The sequence below is a fragment of the Musca autumnalis genome, unplaced genomic scaffold, assembly GCF_047663935.1.
Source record: "Musca autumnalis isolate F117 unplaced genomic scaffold, ASM4766393v1 scaffold_1, whole genome shotgun sequence".
Taxonomy (NCBI): Eukaryota; Metazoa; Arthropoda; class Insecta; order Diptera; family Muscidae; genus Musca; species Musca autumnalis.
In genome coordinates, this window is record NW_027411644.1 from 63,932,674 (window position 1) to 63,957,476 (window position 24,803).

Consider the following 24,803-nt stretch of genomic DNA (forward strand, 5'->3'; position numbering starts at 1 on the left):
TTCCCGCTTTTCAGGCTTTTCCATAGATTTCCCGACATTTATCGCTTTCGTTTTCGTTGTCGCTTTCGCCCTGAAACTAATCTATAGATCCCTATAGATACCCACAGTGTTGTATTTCATATGGGTTGGCAACACTTAGAATTCTGTCTATGAACCGGCCGCCTTATATATATCCGGTTTCTTTTTCTTTACCGTCTGAAAGGAGCGGCACGCATCGTCGTCAAAAAAAAAAAAACAGTCTCTGCCGCCACACGCAACAAAACTTCAGCATTTCCACAAATAATTGAAATAATTGGTGGAAATGTTGATGTGCGTGGCTGTGCGTTCCTAAAATAAATGGAGAAAATATAATGGCATGAATGGTGAGTGTACCAACGTCCTACAACCATGAGGTTTGGCAAGCGTTGTGGAAGTTAACATGCCGCTTCGGACATTAGAAAACCGGTAAGACTAAAAACGGTGAGTTATCCAGGGGGAATGTCTTATACGATTTATTTTCTTTACAGGAAGAATTATCCGTGATCAAAATGGCTCGTTTGGCGTTTTCATAGCGCCAAAAATTGCAGCCTGGTTGGTGTCTCATACTACGTGCAAATGTGTGTGCGAAAAAACGCGAGTCCCGAATTCATGGTCGTTTCATTGATTTGTAGCTGTCCCATTCATACCTATGTGTATGCTCATTTGGGCTTTCATTCAATCAAAACCACCACTGCACACATTTGGCCGGTGTAAGCTGCACTTTCTGCTACCAAATCAGTCTAACACGTTTGACTTAACGCCTCGTTCATTATTTTCGGATCATCAAGATGGTAAGTAAAAATTGTTCTTCTCGTCGAGTCTAATTATTCTTTCAAATTTTTATTCTATCGTCTACATGTTTTTATTTCCAGAATTCAATGTTGACGAATTGATGGGGCAAAAATTGTTTATTTCAATCGATGTTTTCAACAATCATGAATTTTGCAGTGAGAGCGTGTATGTGTAATTTTCGGTCGTCACTCCATGAAGTGTGCACATATTTACTCATACACACACACATCGTCGCACCAAACTGGCTGACGACGTGCGTATTTGCTCTAATGGCTGCTCTCATATCTCTTTGACGTATGTACATATTCGTTGCAACCTTTTTAATAGTCGCAGTCCAACATGTATGAAGAGAACCACTCGAACTCGGAGAAACACAATTGGTAAGTATTTGTTTTTTTATGATCCTATTACTTTCCCAATTATACTTTCTCGTCTTTCTATTTTCATTTCAGAATTGCGATGTAATGCCAGTTGCGGTTTATGTTGTTTAAGATTTTAGTCAACGTAGCTAGCTATCTTAATGCAATTTTTCCAAATTAATTTTCTGGCATCGCCACCAAAACATATAGACTGCTTGAGAACAGGCGGGTTGCAATTCCCACATTGACATGGTGCTGTTTTTCTATCAATCAGACTGGTTTATGGTTGCCATTAAATTAGCAGCCCTACACCTTTCCTTATTTATCTTGTTGCTGGTCGATCTGGGCAAACTTTTATTTCGTCGCTGCTTGTTGGAGGAAGAGCAGGTAAAATATTTTGTTTGTTTATGTCAGATGGACGGACATGCATTGTAATTTGATTTTTCTTTGGTTTTAGTTTTGCGGATGATTTTGCTTGCCCTAAACATGAAGCTACCTGTTTACAACAACATCGTGGATTACCGGACAACATACAGGCGTTGGACTTCATCCCTTTCATCATTAAGAATTGGTGAACATAGCTTGTGGTTACGGACTAAATCCAATCATGCTGTTTACCACTCGACGTTTTCTGGGATTTATCAACATGTATGGAAGCAGAACATATCAACGTGAAGGGTGAGTTGATTTATTGTTGTGCTTACTATACTACTATGTGAACATTTCTACTTGAAAACATGAGTGCTGTGCAATAGTTTTTTGTGTTGTGAGTGAATACTTAAAGTGAAATAAAAACAAAATGAATACGCCGGAACATGATCTGTGACAGTGATTGGTACTATTTGTAAACAAAAATTGGAATGTGACGAGGTTTCGATTATTTTGTAAATAATTAATATCAAATTATCTGTGCGGAGTTATAATAACAATTAGATTTCTTGCCGTTTAAAATAATTCATATGTACTTTCTCTCTGAACGCAAATCCGAATGTTTATACGAATATTAGGATGTGCGTGTAATTTGGTTTAAAAATCGTGGTTATCAAAACGAATGTGCCTGACACAGTAGTAATATTTTATTTTGTTTACGAATTCAGGAAATTGTTGTGTGTGACACTAAACTGCTCTTCAAGCATATGTGTGTATTCTTATGCATATATTCTCGTCTTCGCACTAATGCAAGCAAACAAAAAAATACTGACCGGCGATTAATTTGAAAATCATTACCATAAATATTGCACAGTGAGTGAATGTTCCATGTTTTCAGGTAGAATTGTTTATAAATATGAGTTGCATGTGCTAACCCGACCGTGAATCATAAACAAAACCATAGTCTGTTTTTTTTTTCATTCTGACCTACCTCTATTACCACCAATATAATCATTATGAAAAATAAAAGAAAAGTCGATTGAAACGCGAAAACCAAACATTCGTTCCTTTGGTGTAGAACCGAAAAACAATTTTAAAACAAATGCAAAAAAAAAAAAATGAAATGAAGTGTGTAATATAATACCATACATTTATCCAAAGCAATTATTATTGAATAATTTTTAGGTACATTTATGTGTTTTCTATTGAATTATGAATAAAAGTAAAGAACAATTACTTGACGTTTTGTAAATTATGTGGGAACGAACCAACGAAAAGCCAACTCAACAAAACAGATATTAGCGACAAAAAAAAAAAATGTTTAGCTTTCCCAGTTGTGTGTGCGCTTGTAAAACAAACAAAACAAATCAGTTTTTAAGAAGCATTAAAAATTCTCAGCAGAAAAATTATGTAGTGGCGGAAGAAAAATGTTGTGATTTCGGATATAGTGGTTAGCAAGTTATACTATTTATGTAGTGTCGAATGGATGCATATAGTGATTGTGTTTATTGTTGGGTGATAGTAATATTGTAATATTGGGAGTGTTCCCTGTAGCACCAAAAGGTTATAGGCAGTGACTGATGGTTCCCTCAACGAAAAATAATGTTGTTTGTAGGCCTTTTATAATGGTCTTGGGTGGTTATGTGTATGTGTATAACATTTATGACAACACAAGATAATAAAGCGTGTGAACATCTAATTTTGAACATAAAACTGTTCAGCAATGTCGTGTTTTTTTTATATAATTGGGAAATCTTGAAATATCTGGAGACGTTCTTTGTGTCTTTTAGTGATTTTTTTTTGATCAATGTGCGTAATTTTTCCCTTTTTCTTTAAATGTAAGAATGTTGGGGCATCATTTCAAAATAAACTGGGTATATAACTTTAGTGACTTGATTTTTTTAATAGGTAAATCCCAATTACACTTCGGGCTGTAAATACAAATAATTTGTTTTCTGTCAATGTCGTCCGATCATTATGGAAATGCTCTCCCAAATTATTCTTATTCTATTTGCATTCATGCTTGACAAAAAAAAATTAGCAAGGAAAAATAAAACTTTTTTGGAAAGTGCGTAATGAATAAAACAATTATTAGTTCTCGATGATGTTTTCAGTGGGTTATAACTGCCATGGAGTAAGATTTGGGCGAGGATACCAAATAAAGATTTTAAGGGTTACTGATGTCTGAGTCGAGTTCTTGTTTGGTTAACCTGGTTAGTGTTGATGGAAGAAAGTCAGGTCTCAAAATAGGCTGGAGAAATATTGGTAATAGTGGTAACCTCATTCTGTTGCCTTAATGGAATGAATTTATTTCAATCTTGACTTTAGAATTCTATCATCCACGTTTTCTTTTGGACTTAACAGTTTTATTAAGGCCGATCAAGTTCTTAGCACTTTTTAAGTAACTACTTTTCCTGTAAATTAATGAACCTTGACATATTAACCATTTTATGGGAATCATAGAGGTCGTTTTATTTTGTTTGGGATTTTCTCTGTTTTCCTGGGTTAGTATTTTGTAGCTTTTATATCCCAACGTGGGGAACTCCCACACCCTGTTAGTCTCAAAAGCCGGGCAATCAGTAATATTTCTTAGCTTATACGAAGTTTAAATGTAAAATCAAGTCAATAATTCTAATAATAAAAATAAATGCAAAAGGCAAAAAAATGGACGTTCACAAACACTCATTTTTCTAACCTATATTGCACTTACATTACTATATCACAGAATTATTGCCCCTGTTACATTTTCGTATTATTGGCTCGGGTATTGACTAACTGATAGTAAAGGACATTTCATTTTTAGTTTAACAAAAGATGATACTCGTAAAGAGGCTATATGGTGATATGGAAGAATAAGAAAAGAAACTTCCTATAACTTTAGTTTTTTTTTTTTTTTTTTTTTTTTTTTTTTTTTTTTTTGACGTTAAACAGGGATGTAGCTTTCAGAGAGTGCTCTATACCCGAAAATTTATTCCGCTGGTTCTTTTTGACTAGGGAAGTCAATTCAGAAACCGGGTTTTCTAATCTTGAACACCTCCATGTGATGTCATGCAAAACTGCTTCGGAAAGTTTTATTTCAAGTTTCTCATCCCCAATTCCTAGTGTACAAGGTATGCTCATATTACTATGGTTTTGATCTGGGGTGTTTTCCCGACATTCATGTTGTGGTGTAGTGTTGCCACATGGTAATGTCGAAGATGCAGTGTTGGCTATTTCTATCATTTGAACTACCGGGTTTTGAGTCTGTTGTACCTGAGAACTACGATCTTCATTTAGTTGCATCTGAGGTGCATGGTTTAGATGGGGCTGTGACTGGGGTGCGGTATCCTGGGGAACCGTCTGATCATTAATAGACAAGGAGGTGATAGCATCACTAAGTTTATTAATGACGCCACATAACTTCTCCATCTCTTTGGAAACGCTCTCTTGTATTAAAATCTGAAGACTTGAGTTAAATTGTGTTATGCTCTCTTCGATCACACTTCTTGCGAAATCGCTAAATTCATATGGTTCAGTTCGTGTATTTGTTCGCGAAGTCAGTTGGGTAGCATTTTGGGCAAATCTAGCTTCCGCGCTGGCAGAAGGCTCATGATTTATTATAGCACCATATACATCCCAAACTGACGAGTCGCTATTTGCGTTCTGCATGTTTTTCTTTGAGGGACAGGATAGACTGAACCGAATTTTAATGATCGATTTCACTTCTGCTTTTGTCAGACTTAGAATCACTAATAAGAACTTCGCTTCAAAACTCTCAGACTATTTGAAGGAAAATGCTAATAAATATTTCTATCAATAAAAAAAAACTAGAAAAATAATTAATATAGGTTAGACAAAAACAACATTTAGGTTAGCAATACGCACAGGTAACATAAATGAGAGCTTCCTAGGATGTATTTTCAGCTATCAGCGTGGAAAAAGTGTGTGGTTTTATTTAAAATTTTTTTAATAAGTGTCCTTAAACGGTTGTCATGGTGTATTGGAAGACTGGACTTAAACAACATAAAATGAACATTAACCATAAAAGGTAACACCACGGCATTTTTCCTCAACGTCGAAGAAAAAAGTCCGTGTAAAGAGTAACATTAACCAATACAGTCGGTGATGACTTGTTATCACCGCAGATATTGCACTTAAAGTTTCTCTTAATGTTAGCCTCTGTCTATTGTACTCTACATTTAAAAATATACACGGAAACACAAACTACAGGTCATAAAACAATACATTCTTTGTTACAATTCACGAACAAGAGCTATTGCCCTAGACCAAACACATGGAACAAAATATCCTAATTTTCAAACTATCTATACCAAATATTGCACGGTTATCACAGCTTAAGTTTTAAGAAGTGGATGCAATATTCGTAAGGTCGTTCGAAAATGCGATGTTTTGTTTAAACTATTGTACCCTATGGTATATTGCACTGTGCGTAGGTTTTATTGCACAGTTTTTTTATATTAGTAATGCCGGAAGGCATTACGCCATTTAAGTTGGGCGCCATATTGTTATGTACCGCCTAATGCGGCGCTACGGTGGGGTTCCGACAAGCTCAGTCGGGGCGTCCACTTTCAGGGGGTTCTCAACCCTTCCACCGTCAGCCCTAGGGGTCAAACAATCAAAGGAATGAAAACAGAACAACATAAACACAAAATAAAACGACACAAACACGTTATACAACCATGACAAGGGAACTTGGTGTCTCGTTCCCACACATAGCCCGCCCATCCTTGACCCTTTGGTCCATACGAAAAAAGACAAAAATTTTAAAGGGCCCCAGAAGCCACACACACTTACCGCTTAATAACCTACATCCTAATTATCTCTCTTACAAAGAAACAAGTCAGCAATTCATATTAAATCACAAACATTAAATGGGTTTATTAACATATTTTTAAACTTAATCCTAACAATGAAACATTTAATCGAAGTAAAAATATTCTAAAATTCCTAACCCCTGATTTTTTTTTTATGAGCCACTCACTCAGGCTACCACCCAATAATCTAGGATACTTATTATTGCCAAACTGGCGTCTTTAAAATTTACTACCTCCCTAAAAGAGCTCTGTTAAGGGGTGCTCATGGACGATCATATATGTCCAACAAACACAAAATTGAATTAATCCTTTGTCATTTGGGTAACCCTACGCTCAATTACTAGGCGTTAGAAACCTGCACAATTTGAAACTTAAACTTAATCAATCATCTACTCACTACAGACAATCACACTTAACCTAGTACACAAATAAGTTCGTTTAAAAATTTTCGTTAGCACAAAATTAATTTAATTATCTTTTAATTTAAAATGTTTAAATTTTGTATTTTCTGTTAGGTTTTAATGTCATTAGCTTTTCCAATTATTAAAAAAACATTAATCAAACAAATTCCTTTTTTTTTTTTTTAGGTGTCTCTGTCATATACCACAATTAGCATCTAGCGCGGTTGCGCATATCAACAAAACGAGGGCTAGCTCACCACAGATCTCGGTCAAAACTCGGTACGTATAACTTAAGACAATTACCTGGTGGTCAATTCTTTAATATAGCTTTTCTTTATCCTTTTAGATGATGAAACAGACTCATTATATTCCGGGCAACAAACTCATTCCTGGATGAACCTTAACGGCAAACGTCCAATGTGTTTGGAGATATTTTAAACTTCAATACTGGTTAATCCCCCATAAGAATTTGAAGCAAAACTCCAAGACTCCTTGATCCAGAAATTTACGTCAATTTTTCCAAAAAAAAAATGTAGCCGACCACCTCCAGCAATGTATTTGGAGGGGCCGGATTTTATCGTTCCAGGTTGCGGTTTGGTTTGGCGGTATCTTTAATACACATTTGAAAAAAAGAAACAAGGAACACTATCACATTGGTGCCTTCACTGATGATTTAATTATTATTAGCTTACATATTTTTTTACTCGCATCAACGTTTTAAACCAACACCAGAATACAATAAAAGTACACCAATATATTTTGGCAAACAAATTTGATTTTTTTTTCACTGTTTGTTTTTATTAGGGAATTTCCTTTGTAGGAGCTTAGCGCCACGAAAATGTTTCCTTTATACTATACCGAGGATTAATGAGGAAGACATTTTCCGTTTTGCCCTTTTTATAGCGCATAAAGTAATGCCAATTTTCCCGCTTTTCAGGCTTTTCCATAGATTTCCCGACATTTATCGCTTTCGTTTTCGTTGTCGCTTTCGCCCTGAAACTAATCTATAGATCCCTATAGATACCCACAGTGTTGTATTTCATATGGGTTGGCAACACTTAGAATTCTGTCTATGAACCGGCCGCCTTATATATATCCGGTTTCTTTTTCTTTACCGTCTGAAAGGAGCGGCACGCATCGTCGTCAAAAAAAAAAAAACAGTCTCTGCCGCCACACGCAACAAAACTTCAGCATTTCCACAAATAATTGAAATAATTGGTGGAAATGTTGATGTGCGTGGCTGTGCGTTCCTAAAATAAATGGAGAAAATATAATGGCATGAATGGTGAGTGTACCAACGTCCTACAACCATGAGGTTTGGCAAGCGTTGTGGAAGTTAACATGCCGCTTCGGACATTAGAAAACCGGTAAGACTAAAAACGGTGAGTTATCCAGGGGGAATGTCTTATACGATTTATTTTCTTTACAGGAAGAATTATCCGTGATCAAAATGGCTCGTTTGGCGTTTTCATAGCGCCAAAAATTGCAGCCTGGTTGGTGTCTCATACTACGTGCAAATGTGTGTGCGAAAAAACGCGAGTCCCGAATTCATGGTCGTTTCATTGATTTGTAGCTGTCCCATTCATACCTATGTGTATGCTCATTTGGGCTTTCATTCAATCAAAACCACCACTGCACACATTTGGCCGGTGTAAGCTGCACTTTCTGCTACCAAATCAGTCTAACACGTTTGACTTAACGCCTCGTTCATTATTTTCGGATCATCAAGATGGTAAGTAAAAATTGTTCTTCTCGTCGAGTCTAATTATTCTTTCAAATTTTTATTCTATCGTCTACATGTTTTTATTTCCAGAATTCAATGTTGACGAATTGATGGGGCAAAAATTGTTTATTTCAATCGATGTTTTCAACAATCATGAATTTTGCAGTGAGAGCGTGTATGTGTAATTTTCGGTCGTCACTCCATGAAGTGTGCACATATTTACTCATACACACACACATCGTCGCACCAAACTGGCTGACGACGTGCGTATTTGCTCTAATGGCTGCTCTCATATCTCTTTGACGTATGTACATATTCGTTGCAACCTTTTTAATAGTCGCAGTCCAACATGTATGAAGAGAACCACTCGAACTCGGAGAAACACAATTGGTAAGTATTTGTTTTTTTATGATCCTATTACTTTCCCAATTATACTTTCTCGTCTTTCTATTTTCATTTCAGAATTGCGATGTAATGCCAGTTGCGGTTTATGTTGTTTAAGATTTTAGTCAACGTAGCTAGCTATCTTAATGCAATTTTTCCAAATTAATTTTCTGGCATCGCCACCAAAACATATAGACTGCTTGAGAACAGGCGGGTTGCAATTCCCACATTGACATGGTGCTGTTTTTCTATCAATCAGACTGGTTTATGGTTGCCATTAAATTAGCAGCCCTACACCTTTCCTTATTTATCTTGTTGCTGGTCGATCTGGGCAAACTTTTATTTCGTCGCTGCTTGTTGGAGGAAGAGCAGGTAAAATATTTTGTTTGTTTATGTCAGATGGACGGACATGCATTGTAATTTGATTTTTCTTTGGTTTTAGTTTTGCGGATGATTTTGCTTGCCCTAAACATGAAGCTACCTGTTTACAACAACATCGTGGATTACCGGACAACATACAGGCGTTGGACTTCATCCCTTTCATCATTAAGAATTGGTGAACATAGCTTGTGGTTACGGACTAAATCCAATCATGCTGTTTACCACTCGACGTTTTCTGGGATTTATCAACATGTATGGAAGCAGAACATATCAACGTGAAGGGTGAGTTGATTTATTGTTGTGCTTACTATACTACTATGTGAACATTTCTACTTGAAAACATGAGTGCTGTGCAATAGTTTTTTGTGTTGTGAGTGAATACTTAAAGTGAAATAAAAACAAAATGAATACGCCGGAACATGATCTGTGACAGTGATTGGTACTATTTGTAAACAAAAATTGGAATGTGACGAGGTTTCGATTATTTTGTAAATAATTAATATCAAATTATCTGTGCGGAGTTATAATAACAATTAGATTTCTTGCCGTTTAAAATAATTCATATGTACTTTCTCTCTGAACGCAAATCCGAATGTTTATACGAATATTAGGATGTGCGTGTAATTTGGTTTAAAAATCGTGGTTATCAAAACGAATGTGCCTGACACAGTAGTAATATTTTATTTTGTTTACGAATTCAGGAAATTGTTGTGTGTGACACTAAACTGCTCTTCAAGCATATGTGTGTATTCTTATGCATATATTCTCGTCTTCGCACTAATGCAAGCAAACAAAAAAATACTGACCGGCGATTAATTTGAAAATCATTACCATAAATATTGCACAGTGAGTGAATGTTCCATGTTTTCAGGTAGAATTGTTTATAAATATGAGTTGCATGTGCTAACCCGACCGTGAATCATAAACAAAACCATAGTCTGTTTTTTTTTTCATTCTGACCTACCTCTATTACCACCAATATAATCATTATGAAAAATAAAAGAAAAGTCGATTGAAACGCGAAAACCAAACATTCGTTCCTTTGGTGTAGAACCGAAAAACAATTTTAAAACAAATGCAAAAAAAAAAAAATGAAATGAAGTGTGTAATATAATACCATACATTTATCCAAAGCAATTATTATTGAATAATTTTTAGGTACATTTATGTGTTTTCTATTGAATTATGAATAAAAGTAAAGAACAATTACTTGACGTTTTGTAAATTATGTGGGAACGAACCAACGAAAAGCCAACTCAACAAAACAGATATTAGCGACAAAAAAAAAAAATGTTTAGCTTTCCCAGTTGTGTGTGCGCTTGTAAAACAAACAAAACAAATCAGTTTTTAAGAAGCATTAAAAATTCTCAGCAGAAAAATTATGTAGTGGCGGAAGAAAAATGTTGTGATTTCGGATATAGTGGTTAGCAAGTTATACTATTTATGTAGTGTCGAATGGATGCATATAGTGATTGTGTTTATTTTCTGTTTTCATTCCTTTGATTGTTTGACCCCTAGGGCTGACGGTGGAAGGGTTGAGAACCCCCTGAAAGTGTACGCCCCGACTGAGCTTGTCGGAACCCCACCGTAGCGCCGCATTAGGCGGTACATAACATGTTCCAGAACTGTAAGAAGCTACTAATTTTTACTATTTTTTCCGATAACATAAAGGGAAAAATGCTATCGTAGTAAAAAATAGTAGCTTCTTGCAGGTTCTGGCACAAAGCAAAAGCCTTTTGCAGGGTTATGCTTGGTTTACATTTGGCGTCGTTTCGTGATTTCGCGCGGAATCAAGCAAAATTTATCATGATTTCGCATACAAAAATGAAATCATCTCATTTTGTGATTTCAGCGAAATCAATATCGAAATCACAGTACACATGATATACAACCCTGATTTTGCCTAAAAAAAGTACCAAAAGTTGCAACACTTTTCACGTATCACAATAAACAAGATAGATGGTCAATTGCTGCAACAAAAAATTTTGGTATCAAAATTTGTAAACAATGTGAAACAAATTTCTTAAAAAATACAGGAACGGAAAAATGACGGAAATTGTTAAAACTCCAGCAGAAATGTCAAAATCAACATATCAGCTATCGTATTTAGATGCCAAAGAACATGCTGCTAGTTTCTACTGGGCCAAAATTGTATTGTAGAAAACAGGAGAAGAGGGTGTTATTCGGCGCTATTTTTGTTTAAAGAGAAGTGCAAGTCTTGCTAGATTTCGGAGTACGGGAACGTATTTTTAACACAAACGGGAAAACTACTGCAAGTAGTAATATTTTGCAGGTTCCGAACACAGCTTTTATCTATCAAAATTTATTATTATTATATTAATACGATGTATATTAATACGATATATAGATAATTTTACAATAATTTTCGAAATAAAGTTGCGAAGTTCTATATTGTCGTATATTTTTGATGACTAATTCAATTTACAACAACTTGTTTTGAAAATTCATGTTCGATCAGCTGCGCATATGCATCTACCTTGATTATTGTGAAATGTTTAAAATCAACAAAAATAATGCTAAGTTTACATTTACGAAATTCACTCGATTTCAACTGTCAATTCCATAGCTCAAACGTCAAATGAATTCTCATCTGAAATCCATTGGATTTCATTTGACGTTTAACCTATGGATTTGGCAGTTGAAATCGAGTGGATTTCGTAAATGTAAACCAAGCATAAGTGTAAACACCGGATGTATTTCAGGATTTCGTGAAATCCAATGGATTTTAGAGCGCAAGTGTAAACTTTTACACATGACAGGACAGTTGAGTACATGTATTGATTGTCAAAAACCCAAAACTTGCCTGTGTGACGTAGGCGTCCAGACAACTGCAAAAACAGTTGTAAACTTATGAATGAAAATCTTCGATTTCTTTATGTTTTCCGTTCACATATTTTGTTTTTGTTTTGTTGCAACCCAGTCCTGGGGCTGGATTCTTGTTCTATGAAAATTTGAAATGAAAAATATTTCCTTTATAATTTTTTTCATTTGACAGTATTTTTCTTTATAAAAGTTTTCATTTCACATTCTCATAGAAACAGAATTGAGCCCCTGTTGTCTTTTTATACCCTATACCACAAAGTGGAAAAGGGTATTATTAGTTTGTTTTGGTAAAAATTCATGTAACACCGCGAAATATTCGTCGGAGACCCCCAATGTGGTATACTAATCTTCATATCTCGACGAGATAAAGCGATTTTGAGATGTGTGTCCGTCCGTCCTTCCGTCCGTCCGTCCATTATAAATTGTAAACACGCTCCAGGCCGAAATTATGGACCGATCGTCACGAAATTTTGTATGGATGTCGGGTTCAGATCAGAATAGATCCCTAATCTTATTGGTGATGATCGTGAAATATTTAGCGGGTGAAATGGACCAAAAACATAATATTTATCCAATTTCCTAGCTGCTCTGTAGGTCTCAATAATAGTCCGATCAACGCGTAATTTTAAATAAGGAACGAGTATATCACAAAGAAGAAGCTTGCAATTTGAGATGGCGATCGGATAATATTTATAGGGTTAAGTGGACCAAAACTTTTGTGTGAAAATTGTGAAAATTTTTAATATACAGCCTATAACTTAATTCCTGGAAGTGACATTCCGGGCAAGTGAGATATACTTGAAAGTGGAACGCTTGACCTTTCAATTGATGCCAATTATGTTGGTGTGCATGATCAGATAACAGAGTTACAGCCTAATATATTCCGTTATTTGTTTGTAGTGTAATAATAAACTCGCTAGAAGTCGCAATTATACATCAATAGTCACGAAATTTTGCAACGGGTAAGAGTATAGGTCGAAAAAGATGCCTACAATTTTGAATGATGATCTGATATTCTTTAGCGGGTGAAATGGACCATTACTTTTGTATGAAAAATATAAAAATTTTATTTTTGGTCGATATTTTAATTCCTTGAGGACATATACAGTATGCAAAGTTCATATTCGTACACCCCTAAAAAATTAATAAAATCGTTATTAATTCTATATTTTATGTGCAAATATGAAATAATTGATAGGAATTACCATAACGAAGAAAGATTTAAGAATAAAAAAACAAATTTTTAATTTATTCCGCCATTTAGGTATAGATGGCGCCTATGTGGGCGGCAAAGTTCGTATTCGTATATTTGGAGTTTTTAAGGATTTTCAAAGCGAAATACCGCAAATTTTTGTTCTTTTCTTTTTTTTGGAATGCCTCTGCTATAGAAATATGTAAAAATAACGGTAATTTTATTAAAATTTTTGCATGAATAAAATGTCGGACGAATATTTGAAATACTTAAGAAAAATGTGCTACATATGATTAACTATTGCAATTTATTCCCGAATTTTGGACGAAAATAGCTAATTGCGGTCCTTCTGTAACAATATTCGAGGTCTAATATGAAAATGAATTTGGTCGGCGTTTGAGAATGCAAAGGAACGGGCTTAGGTAAAGTAAACACATTTTTGGTATTTACTTGGTGAAAATCGCAAATTTCGTTTTATATTTGACATTAAATGTATTGAAGTTTTAGAATACGGTTTCTAAAATCATTTTATATCAAGACATATCGGAAATTACGAGGAATAATAAATTTTTCAGGAAGAACATTTCCCCTGAAATAATGAATTTCTTCAAATGGTTACCCCACGTTCTTTCCTGGAAAATTTACTTCATTCTTTTGACATTTCTGTACTCATTTTGGATCCTTCGGTAAAGAAATATAATTTTCAAGAAGTAAAAACCATTATTTTCGCAATTTTGGAAGTTATAACCCTCGTTCAAAGTAAACGTAGAATTTCAGTCGTACACAGACAGTATGAAAACTTGTACAGTTTCATTTTTCTTCATAATTTCTCACAGTTTTCGACATAAAATGATTTTCGAAACCGTATTCTGAAACTTCAATACATTTTATATCAAATATAAAACCAAACTTGCGATTTTTACCAAGTAAAATCCAAAAAAGTGTTTACTTTACCTAGGCCCGGATTACGTTTCTTCGCATTTCAAAACGCTGACAACATTTATTTTCATATTAGACCTCGAATATTGTTACAGAAGGACTGCTATTAGCTATTTTCGTCAAAAATTCGGGAATAAATTAAATTTCTTATATAAGCTTACTTTCATTTATTTATTTTTTCATGATCTCATTTTTCATTGCAATTAGGTTCCCCTTCGCACTTTTTGATCATGTCATTAAATAATAATCTTGGTCCTATTGCTGGTAATTCGTCCTTTTTTAGGAATAGATTGAACCAATTTTCTAACTGCATGTCTTTTGGCCATTTGAATTGTCAGAGCTTACGTCCTTCTGCTTACAACACAACATTAAGTGAAGTTAAGAACTTGGTCTGCAATAGTGGTCTTGCTTTATTTGCTGTTTCTGAGACATGGTTGAAACCCTATGTTTCAACCAGAGCAGTTACTATCCCTGGCTACTCGTTTGTGCGATATGATCGCCCGAATGTTAGGGGTGGCGGTGTTGGCATTTATATTCGCGAAGGTCTTAAATATAAAGTTGTATTTCGGTCTGGGCACCCTTGTGTCTGCGAATCGCTATTTATAGAACTAATCCTGGGGTTTAGGAAAGTTCTGTTTGGAGTGGTCTATCTTCCACATGGTAATATTTCTAGTTTTGAAGATATACATGGGGATATTCTGGCACAGTATGACTCTATTGTTGTGGTTGGTGACTTCAACTGCAACCTTTTTGATATATCCAAGTCTACAGACATGAGGAGCATCTGTCTTCGGCTTGGCCTTTCTCTTCAACATAATTCTTTGCCTACACACTATAATGTTGCTACTGACTCTGTGTCGTTAATCGATTTCTTTGCCTGCAGCAATTCTTGTCCACTCAGTTTTTCTGGTCAGGTACAATGTCCAGCAATTTCGCACCACGCCTTTATATTTGGTGTAGTTAATATAAACTTAACTGTCTCGGAACGCATCGTAGAGTATCGTGACTTCAACAATATTGATTGGGAGAGTATGCTTAACTATTTAATTCAGACCGACTTTAGCTGGATATATAACACCTCGGATGTTGATGCTCAATACTCTTTTTTTGATTCGCTCATTGAGAATCTTTATTCTTTTGTCCCTATTATCACGAAACGAGTTGTTAATGTTGTTGATCCCTGGCTAAAATGTCGATCTGTAATTTTGGCTAACTCTCTACGTGATATGGCATATAAGGAGTATTTGCGAAACCCTTCTCAGCCTAATTGGACAATATACTGCTCTCTTAGAAACAGAGCGAAATCTGTCCTTAGGAGTGAGCGTAGGAGACACTATACAAAAGTTTTTGGTGCGCTTGGCCCAACACAGGTTTGGAAATATCTACGTGCAGGAGGTTTTGTTGGTAATGACGACAATCATGAAACGAACTTTGATGCTACAGTCTTGAATGACTTCTTTGTGCAAAATGATATTGTTGGTAGTACAGTTGTAGTAGATTCAAGCAATGTGAATGGTAACTATTCATTTTCATTTAATTGTGTTTATGAGGTGGATGTTTTTCAAGCCTTGTCGCGGATAAAATCTCAATCCTTAGGTGTAGACGGCATACCTATAAGATTTATTAAATTGATTTTTCCATATATTTCTAGACATATCACCTATTTTTTCAATACTATATTGACAACTTCAGTCTTTCCAAAAGCATGGAAAGTTGCACGCGTAGTACCAATACCCAAAGATAAGGAGTTAAATGGTATTGAAAACATGAGGCCTATTAGTATCTTGCCAGCCTTATCTAAAATCGCTGAGCACCTAATTAAGGAGCAAATTGAGCATTTTATTGATAACTATCATCTTCTTAAATCATGCCAGTATGGTTTCAGACGAGGGCTTAGTACTACCTCGCTTCTGATTGATTTAACTGATTCCATTAGAGAGACAGTTGAAAGAGGTGAAAATGGAGTTCTCGTAGCATTGGATTTATCCAAAGCTTTTGATCGAGTGGATATTTCGAAGATGATAAGTAAACTTCGATCCAATTATTTATTCGATTCATCTGCTTGTGCATTAATTTCATCTTTTTTATTGGGTCGCTCCCAATTCGTTACATTCAATGGTAGTGTTTCCAATATTCGTAATATATACAGTGGAGTACCCCAGGGTTCCATCCTGGGTCCCCTCCTGTTTATTTTATACATTAATGATATTGCCAACAGTGTACACAGACGTGGGTGTACTCCGTTTTTGTATGCTGATGACATTCATCTGTTTTTTAATGGCAAAACTGCTGCCGAATTGCAGTCTAATATTAATTCTACATTATGCGACATATCACATTGGTTAGATAGCAACAATTTGGTGATTAATGTTTCTAAATCTAAGTCGATGATATTTGGTCCCACTAGTCGTCTAGGTGGTAGTGTAAATATACTTATTGATGGTTCCCCTATACATTTCGTGGACAAGATGAAGTGTCTAGGTGTCATTATCGATTCTAAACTTGATTTTTCCGCACATATTGATGCGTTGTTTCCTAAGATCATAAATGTTCTTCGTAAATTATATAGCACAGAGTTCTACCTGCCCCTCTTTGTTAAAAGGAATCTGGCTCACGCACTGCTAATGTCAGTTATTTCTTATGGTATTGAGGTTATATCAGGTACAACTGATGAACAGTTGAAGAGAGTAGAAAAGCTTTTTAATATGATTGTCAGATTTGTTTACAGTTTGCGCAGAAGGGACCACATTTCTGCTCATGTGCACAATTTCTTAGGAGTACCTTTTAAAGTTTTTATCCAACAACGTGTTGTATCTTTTCTTTATAAAACGATATACTTGAATCTGCCAGTATTACTTCGGGAACGATTTTCGTTTTCAAGATATACTCGTAACATACAGATAATTCTGCCCATTTTTTCCACATCTTGGTTAGAAAATTCTTTTGTTGTTCGTGCTGCTCGGCTGTGGAATCACCTACCCAATGAGCTACGTAACTTCTCTTTCCCATGTTTTGAATTTCGGCGTAAGTTTGAAGCCTTTACTATTAATAGTAATACTACTACTTAATACATATATGGTATTTTACTGAGTAGTACATTGTTCTGAATACATGCTTTTTCGATCATGTTGAATTGCCAGCAATATATTTTTTTTTCTCAGTTCCAGTTTTCATTCTTCTATAAGGCTGGGGAGCCTTTTTTGCAATTTTTGTTTTAATAATTTTAACTTACATTGTGTAATATATATCTATTTTGTCTTATCTCTTATCTGTAAGTCATTTTGTAGTATGAAATAATGTTGTAGTTTATTGCTGTGTTGCGATGCCAATTGGCCAATAGGCTTCTATCGCAATGTATAAATAAATAAATAAATAAATAAATAAATAAATAAATTGCAATAGTTAATCATATCTAGCACATTTTTCTTAATTATTTCAAATAATCGTCCAACTTTTTATTCATAAAAAAATTTTAATAAAATTACCGTTATTTTTACATATTTCTATACCAGAGCCATTCCAAAAAAAGAAAAGAACAAAAATTTGCGGTATTTTGCTTTGAAAATCCTTAAAAACTCCAAATATATAGTGCTTATAGGTGTACGAATACGAACTTTGCCACCCACACATGCGCCATCTATACCTAAATGGCGGAATAAATTAAAAATTTGTTTTTTTATTCTTAAATCTTTCTTCGATATGGTAATTCCTATCAATTATTTCATATTTGCACATAAAATATGGTATTAATAACGATTTTGTTCATTTTTTAGGGGTGTACGAATATGAACTTTGCATACTGTATATTTCGCAAAGTAGCCTACATATGGGGAAAAACTTCTGACCTTTCCTCTGATGTAAATTGCAATAAAGTGTTTGCTAGATAACGGGCCTACTGCCTAATATATAATGGGTTCTGTGTAGAGAACCACATTTTTATCCCATGCTACATATTGTCTCTCCAAAGTTTATGTAACACAACGAAATATTCGTACTAGACCCCTTATTTGGTATGCCAAAATTCATATCTCGACGAGATAAAGCGATTTAGCGATGTGTGTCCGTCCATTAAAAATTGTAAACAAGCTTAAGGCCGCAATTATGGACCGATTGTAACGAATTTTTTAAGGAGGTTGGGTTCGGGTGATGATCGTGAAATGTTCAGGGGATGAAATGGACCAAAAACAAAATTTTAACCAATTTTGTAGCGGCTCTGTAGGTCAAAATAATAACCCGCAACATTTTAAACAAAGTTTGAGATTATGATGAAGAAGAAGCGTACAAACCAACGTGAAGATCAGATAATACTTAGCGGGTTAAATGGACAGAAACTTTTGTGTGAAATTGGCAAAAATTTCAATAACGTAGCGGTTAAACAACGGAAGTAGTAGTACTACATAAGTGGGTTTTATTACATTTTAGTTTGTGTGAACTAAATTTTCCTTTCCTGCTACAAAAATGTCTTTGTCATGCTAGATAACTTTTTAGTTTTGGTCATAAGTATTATACATTACATCTCTGATTTGATAATTAAATTTTCACAATCATTGAAAAGAAGTTCCGTGGAGAGCGATTGTCCAGGGATAGTGGTATAGGGTATCCCATGGTCGGCTCCGTCCGACTATAGACTTTTCTTACTTGTTTATTATTTGAAATAGTTTTGTTTTGTTTTTATTTGTTCAAAAATGTCCATGTTTACTGTCTACGAAAATTACCAGACAGTGCCGAGGCAACTAGCCAAATGTATGTATTAGTAAACTAGAGTTGTATTTGCAGACAGCCTGTCTTGTGTAAACGCCAAGTAAACGATAAAATAATTCTTTAGTCCCGGTCCACACTATAGCAAATGTGTTCTTCTTTGGCACGGCGCACACAGGTCGAAACTGATTTTCATATAAATTTTGTGTACGGGAACGCAAAACGTGTAAAAGTGGTAAAATTTTTAATTTAACTTACACCCTCCCCTATCAATAAAAAAATATACATTGTTTAATTTTATTACGAATTTATTTAACAATTAAACAAAAATGAAATGAGGTTTTTAGCAACAATTTTGTTAAAATCTGACGCATCAAAATTTCTTGCACTTGACAGTGAATAACTGATGGCCTGTTCCCGTACTTTATAAAGTGGCAAAAGTCGTATAAGTTGTAAAAGTCGTAAATGATTTTCATATAAATTTTGTGTACGGGAACGCAAAACGTGTAAAAGTGGTAAAAATTGAAAAAACTTTTTAGTTCTGGAACAGAGCTTGAGTGAATATTTACAACAACAAAAAAAGGAAAACCAACATTTTAGTCAGCAGAGTGTCTGTAATCCCAGGTCAGGCAATGTGCGCTTGCTGAGAGCAAGTGAGCATACATTCTAATACATTTTACATTGAAGTTTTCGCTCACTTGCTCTCAGTAAGCGCACATTGCCTGACATGGGATTACAGACACTCTGCTGACTAAAATTTTGGTTTTCCTTTTTTGTTGTTGTAAATATTCACTCAAGCTCTGTTCCAGAACTAAAAAGTTTTTTCAATTTTTACCACTTTTACACGTTTTGCGTTCCCGTACACAAAATTTATATGAAAATCATTTACGACTTTTACAACTTATACGACTTTTGCCACTTTATAAAGTACGGGAACAGGCCATCAGTTATTCACTGTCAAGTGCAAGAAATTTTGATGCGTCAGATTTTAACAAAATTGTTGCTAAAAACCTCATTTCATTTTTGTTTAATTGTTAAATAAATTCGTAATAAAATTAAACAATGTCTATTTTTTTATTGATAGGGGAGGGTGTAAGTTAAATTAAAAAAAAATATTTTGGGCCTGAAGTTACATACAGTGAATCACAGTCAAAAGTATCCACTTCAGTTTCTTTCATTAAAACTGCGATTGCTAAGAATTGGTTAATGATACCGATTTCATTTCTTTTTATATTTTTACATTAGTGTCTTAACTTAAATATAATAAAATAAAATTAACGAAATTCAGGTAAATTTAGATAAAAAAAAATAAAAATGTTTAAACAACATCGATTTCTACCTCACAGTGAAAAGTATGCACTCTAAAAGTTTCATGAAAAAAAAGGATTTTTTAGGGTTTCAGCCCTTGGTATGACATTCTTTGTTATCCTTTACAGCTTTTAGCCTTTCTGGCAAAAATTTAACTAAATTTTCGGTGCACGATATCTGAATTTTTCCCCATCCTTCCTGGAAGGCATTTTCAGGGTTCCTATACTTTAGATGTTACGATTTTTATATTTGTTTCCAAAATACTCCATAAATTATCTATAGGATTCAAATCCGGGGATCGGGGAGGTGTTTGAATCACTTTTGGACAGTTACATAGCATCCATTTTGGAAAAAATATGTGATTTGTGCTCGGGCTCATATATTGATAAAATTGGAATGTTGTCCCAAATCCCATTATTTCAGCGCCTAAATTTCAAATTATCCTTTCAGAGGGTTTAAATATGACATCTTATCCTCAATTCCTTCGATAAAAACACGGTTTCCTACACCGGAAGCACTCATACAACCCCATACCACAACAGAGTCTCCTCTGTGCTTTACTTTTGAAATTGTGTGTTTGGGCTCCAAGGCGGTATTTGCCCTATGACATACCTTAATTGGTCCATATGACCAAAACAGGCTGCCAATGAAATGGTCATATGGACCAATTAAGGTATGTCATAGGGCAAATACCGCCTTGGACCCCAAACACACAATTTCAAAAGTAAAGCACAGAGGAGACTCTGTTGTGGTATGGCGTTGTATGAGTGCTTCCGGTGTAGGAAATCGTGACTTTATCGAAGGAATTAAGGATAAGATGTATTATTTAAACCCTCTGAAAGGATAATTTGAAATTTAGGCGCTTGAAGAAATGGGATTTGGGACAACATTCCAATTTTATCAATATATGAGCCTGAGCACAAATCACATATTTTTCCAAAATGGATGCTATGTAACTGTCCAAAAGTGATTCAAACACCTCCCCGATCCCCGGATTTGAATCCTATAGATAATTTATGGAGTATTTTGGAGACAAGTATAAAAAACCGTAACATCTAAAGTATAGGAACCCTGAAAATGCCTTCCAGGAAGGATGGGGAAAAATTCAGATATCGTGCACCGAAAATTTAATTAAATTTTTGCCAAAAAGGCTAAAATCTGTAAAGGATAACAAAGGATGTCATACCAAGGGCTGAAACCCTAAAAAATCCTTTTTGTTTCATGAAACTTTTAGAGTGCATACTTTTCACTGTGAGGTAGAAAACGAAGTTGTTTAACCATTTTTATTTTTTTATCTAAATAGGACTCCAGTCCCTTGCAATGGCTTTTAATGTCTATTGGGCCTTTAAAATGTGAAAAGGTTCAAGGGAAAAGGGGGTTAAGTTAGACACCAGAAGAACATTGTAAGAATGTACCAATATTGGTTTTGGTTTCATATTCATGTATCGTTATCTCAATCTGAAAAATGTGCAAAGTTTTAGTCCGATTGGTCAACTGCAACAGTGTCAAAATTGAGTTACCAGATTTGAAATGCATTTTTAATAAAACACCGTTAAAACACTGTAAGAATGGACCAATATTGGTTTTGGTTTCATATTCATGTATCGTCATCTCAATCTGAAAAATGTGAATTTGAAGTAAAGTAAACACACACGAAAACAAGTTAAATAAAACACTGTAATAAAACCACCCACCACACCACACAAATTGTCGTGAAAAAAAGGAATTGTTTATTCATCATCAGGCATGTAACCTGACACGGAGGAAGAAGGTGCCTTATTAATAATACTATCTACCCTTGCCGCTTTTACTTTTGAAGACACTGTTCGAGCTGGGAGATTATAAAATGTGTTAGCCTGAGCCGGCGTTAACTTATTTAGAAGGCACAAATCAACTGCATATTCCATCACTTGCGGTGGGTATTGCTTTTGCTTCTTCTTGTTTTCTTTTCCAGTATTAACCACCACTTTATTTCTTTTTAGCTGCACTACGGGCGGTGAGAAAGCTTGGTTTACTATATCAATGAAATCATCATCATTAGTTGCTGATGATTGTGTTGGTGATGGTGGGATGAAAAGTGGTGAAGATGACAGTGAAGCCCTGGTAGCGGAGGTGGTGGGAACGGTGCTGGTGCCAACGGTGGTGGTAATACGAAAAGAATGATGAAGTGTTTATTCATCATCAGGCATGTAACCTGACACGGAGGAAGAAGGTGCCTTATTAATAATACCTTCTTCCCTTGCCGCTTTTACTTTTGAAGACACTGTTCGAGCTGGGAGATTGTAAAATGTGTTAGCCTGAGCCGGCGTTAACTTATTTAGAAGGCACAAATCAACTGCATATTCCATCACTTGCGGTGGGTATTGCTTTCGCTTCTTCTTGTTTTCTTTTCCAGTATTAACCACCACTTTATTTCTTTTTAGCTGCACTACGGGCGGTGAGAAAACTTGGTTTACTATATCAATGAAATCATCATCATTAGTTGCTGATGATTGTGTTGGTGGGATGAAAAGTGGTGAAGATGACAGTGAAGCCCTGGTAGCGGAGGTGGTGGTAATACGAAAAGAATGATGAAGTGTTTATTCATCATCAGGCATGTAACCTGACACGGAGGAAGAAGGTGCCTTATTAATAATACCTTCTTCCCTTGCGGCTTTTACTTTTGAAAACACTGTTCGAGCTGGGAGATTGTAAAGTGTGTTAGCCTGAGCCGGCGTTAACTTATTTAGAAGGCACAAATCAACTGCATATTCCATCACTTGCGGTGGGTATTGCTTTCGCTTCTTCTTGTTTTCTTTTCCAGTATTAAACACCACTTTATTTCTTTTTAGCTGCACTACGGGCGGTGAGAAAGCTTGGTTTACTATATCAATGAAATCATCATCATTAGTTGCTGATGATTGTGTTGGTGATGGTGGTGGTGGGATGAAAAGTGGTGAAGATGACAGTGAAGAAGCCCTGGTAGCGGAGGTGGTGGTAATACGAAAAGAATGATGAAGTCCATGAAGCGCAGCTAGCGGTGGTGCTGGTGCCAACGGTGGTGGTAATATTATGTGGCGAAAACAATGATGAAATAGGTGAAGCACAGCTAGCGGTGGTGGTAATATTAAGTGGAACGGTGGTGGCAATATTAATTGGCGAAAAGAATGGTAAATTCTTTTTGTGTTTGTGTATGTAAGGCCTTGTACACACACTGCGACTTTTGATGCATGCATCACCATTTTTTTAGCGGGGTTGCAAAAAATAGTAGTGATGGAGGGAATGAAAATGTACGAAATGTATGAATTGTAAAATTTCATGACTAATCATTTAATTTATTAATACCATTTAGAATGTTAAAACTATTTAATGTACATCATGGATTTAAAAGAATGTAATAAAAATAAATGGACTAAACTTCCTCCTTTATTTGATAAGTATGTTGTTAGTTGTTTATTGCCTTCATAGTTAAAACTGAATTGCTTGTGTTCCAAATGTGTTTTTAAAACATCAAAATGCGAATTGCAGAACAAAAGAATTTAATTTTTTGAATCGATTGGATTAATATTGACGCCGTTCGTTACTCAATTTGTTGCCCAACATTTTGTAAAAATATTTCAATAATTATAAGCTTCGTTCCCGTACTTTTTAATGGTAAAACTCGTAAAAGAGAGAACTGCAAAAAATTTGTTGTCACACACAAGTTTCTTGAAATAGTTCGGGAACGGAAAAATGGAAAATACGTCAAAAAAACTGGAACAAATGTCAAAGTCGGCGTATCAGCCAATCAGACGCCGGCAACCATGTTACTATTTTTTTACTCGACCAAATTTGTCGTGTAAAAAGTTTTTAAAGAGAGCGTCATTCAGCGCCATTTTTGTTTAAAGAGAAGTGAACATTTTACAACTTTTTTGTGTACGGGAACGCTTTTTCGAGTAAAATGTGTAAAAGCCGTAAAAATTGTAAAAACTTTTTAGTTCTGGAACACAGCTATAATTGTGTGAACACCCATATCAATACAAAGTTACAAATCAAATGTTACATAACATATATTCCGTTAATTTAAAGAATTCTGTACCTGCATTTTACAAATAAACGTAAAAACCCAACAGGTATTATAATATGGGATATTTTACTCTAAAGAAAAGTAATTGTCGGAGTTTTATTACCTGTATCTCGTAGAATGGAATAACCCGAATGTTGGAAAATACATTTTTACCTAACAATGTTTTTTCCAAAAATTTTGTTATTTACATTTGTCGAGAAATATTAACAAATATTTTTACGTGTTTCAATAATTTTGGTTTAACAATTTATACCTACGTCAGCCGTGTGCACGGGCATCCACTGGTGGCTGCTGTAAAATACTCTTACTTTTATTAATTCAACAAAACTCAGACGTGTAAGTATTTTTTGTAATTATTATTTAATAAATAATTTCATCCACGATTTTAGATTAAAACTGTGTTTTCACAATTAAAAAACAATTTAGAAAAACCATGAAAAACGACAAATGTTAAATTCTCTTAAATTCTGTTTTGCTCACCAGGTCAATGGTCATGCATTCAACAATCATAACATGTATGTAAAATCGTACATGTT

The 24,803-nt window shown here is 35.0% G+C and overlaps 2 long non-coding RNA genes across 3 annotated transcripts; both read left to right on the plus strand.

Moving 5' to 3' along the window:
* The first annotated feature begins 145 nt into the window (after window positions 1-145).
* On the plus strand, window positions 146-7,524 carry LOC141399509 (uncharacterized). Its single transcript, XR_012411856.1, has 7 exons — window positions 146-444; window positions 507-809; window positions 891-1,190; window positions 1,263-1,556; window positions 1,627-1,847; window positions 6,940-7,032; window positions 7,100-7,524. It is a non-coding gene; the product is annotated as an uncharacterized lncRNA (long non-coding RNA).
* Window positions 7,525-7,851: 327 nt separating this feature from the next.
* LOC141399510 (uncharacterized) lies at window positions 7,852-23,638 on the plus strand. 2 transcript variants are annotated; one of them, XR_012411857.1, is made up of 9 exons: window positions 7,852-8,120; window positions 8,183-8,485; window positions 8,567-8,866; window positions 8,939-9,232; window positions 9,303-9,523; window positions 22,042-22,137; window positions 22,205-22,578; window positions 22,646-22,986; window positions 23,054-23,638. It is a non-coding gene; the product is annotated as an uncharacterized lncRNA (long non-coding RNA). The 2 variants fall into 2 exon arrangements; XR_012411858.1 differs by lacking the exon at window positions 7,852-8,120 and having other exon boundaries at window positions 8,348-8,485; window positions 21,967-22,137.
* Window positions 23,639-24,803: the final 1,165 nt, after the last annotated feature.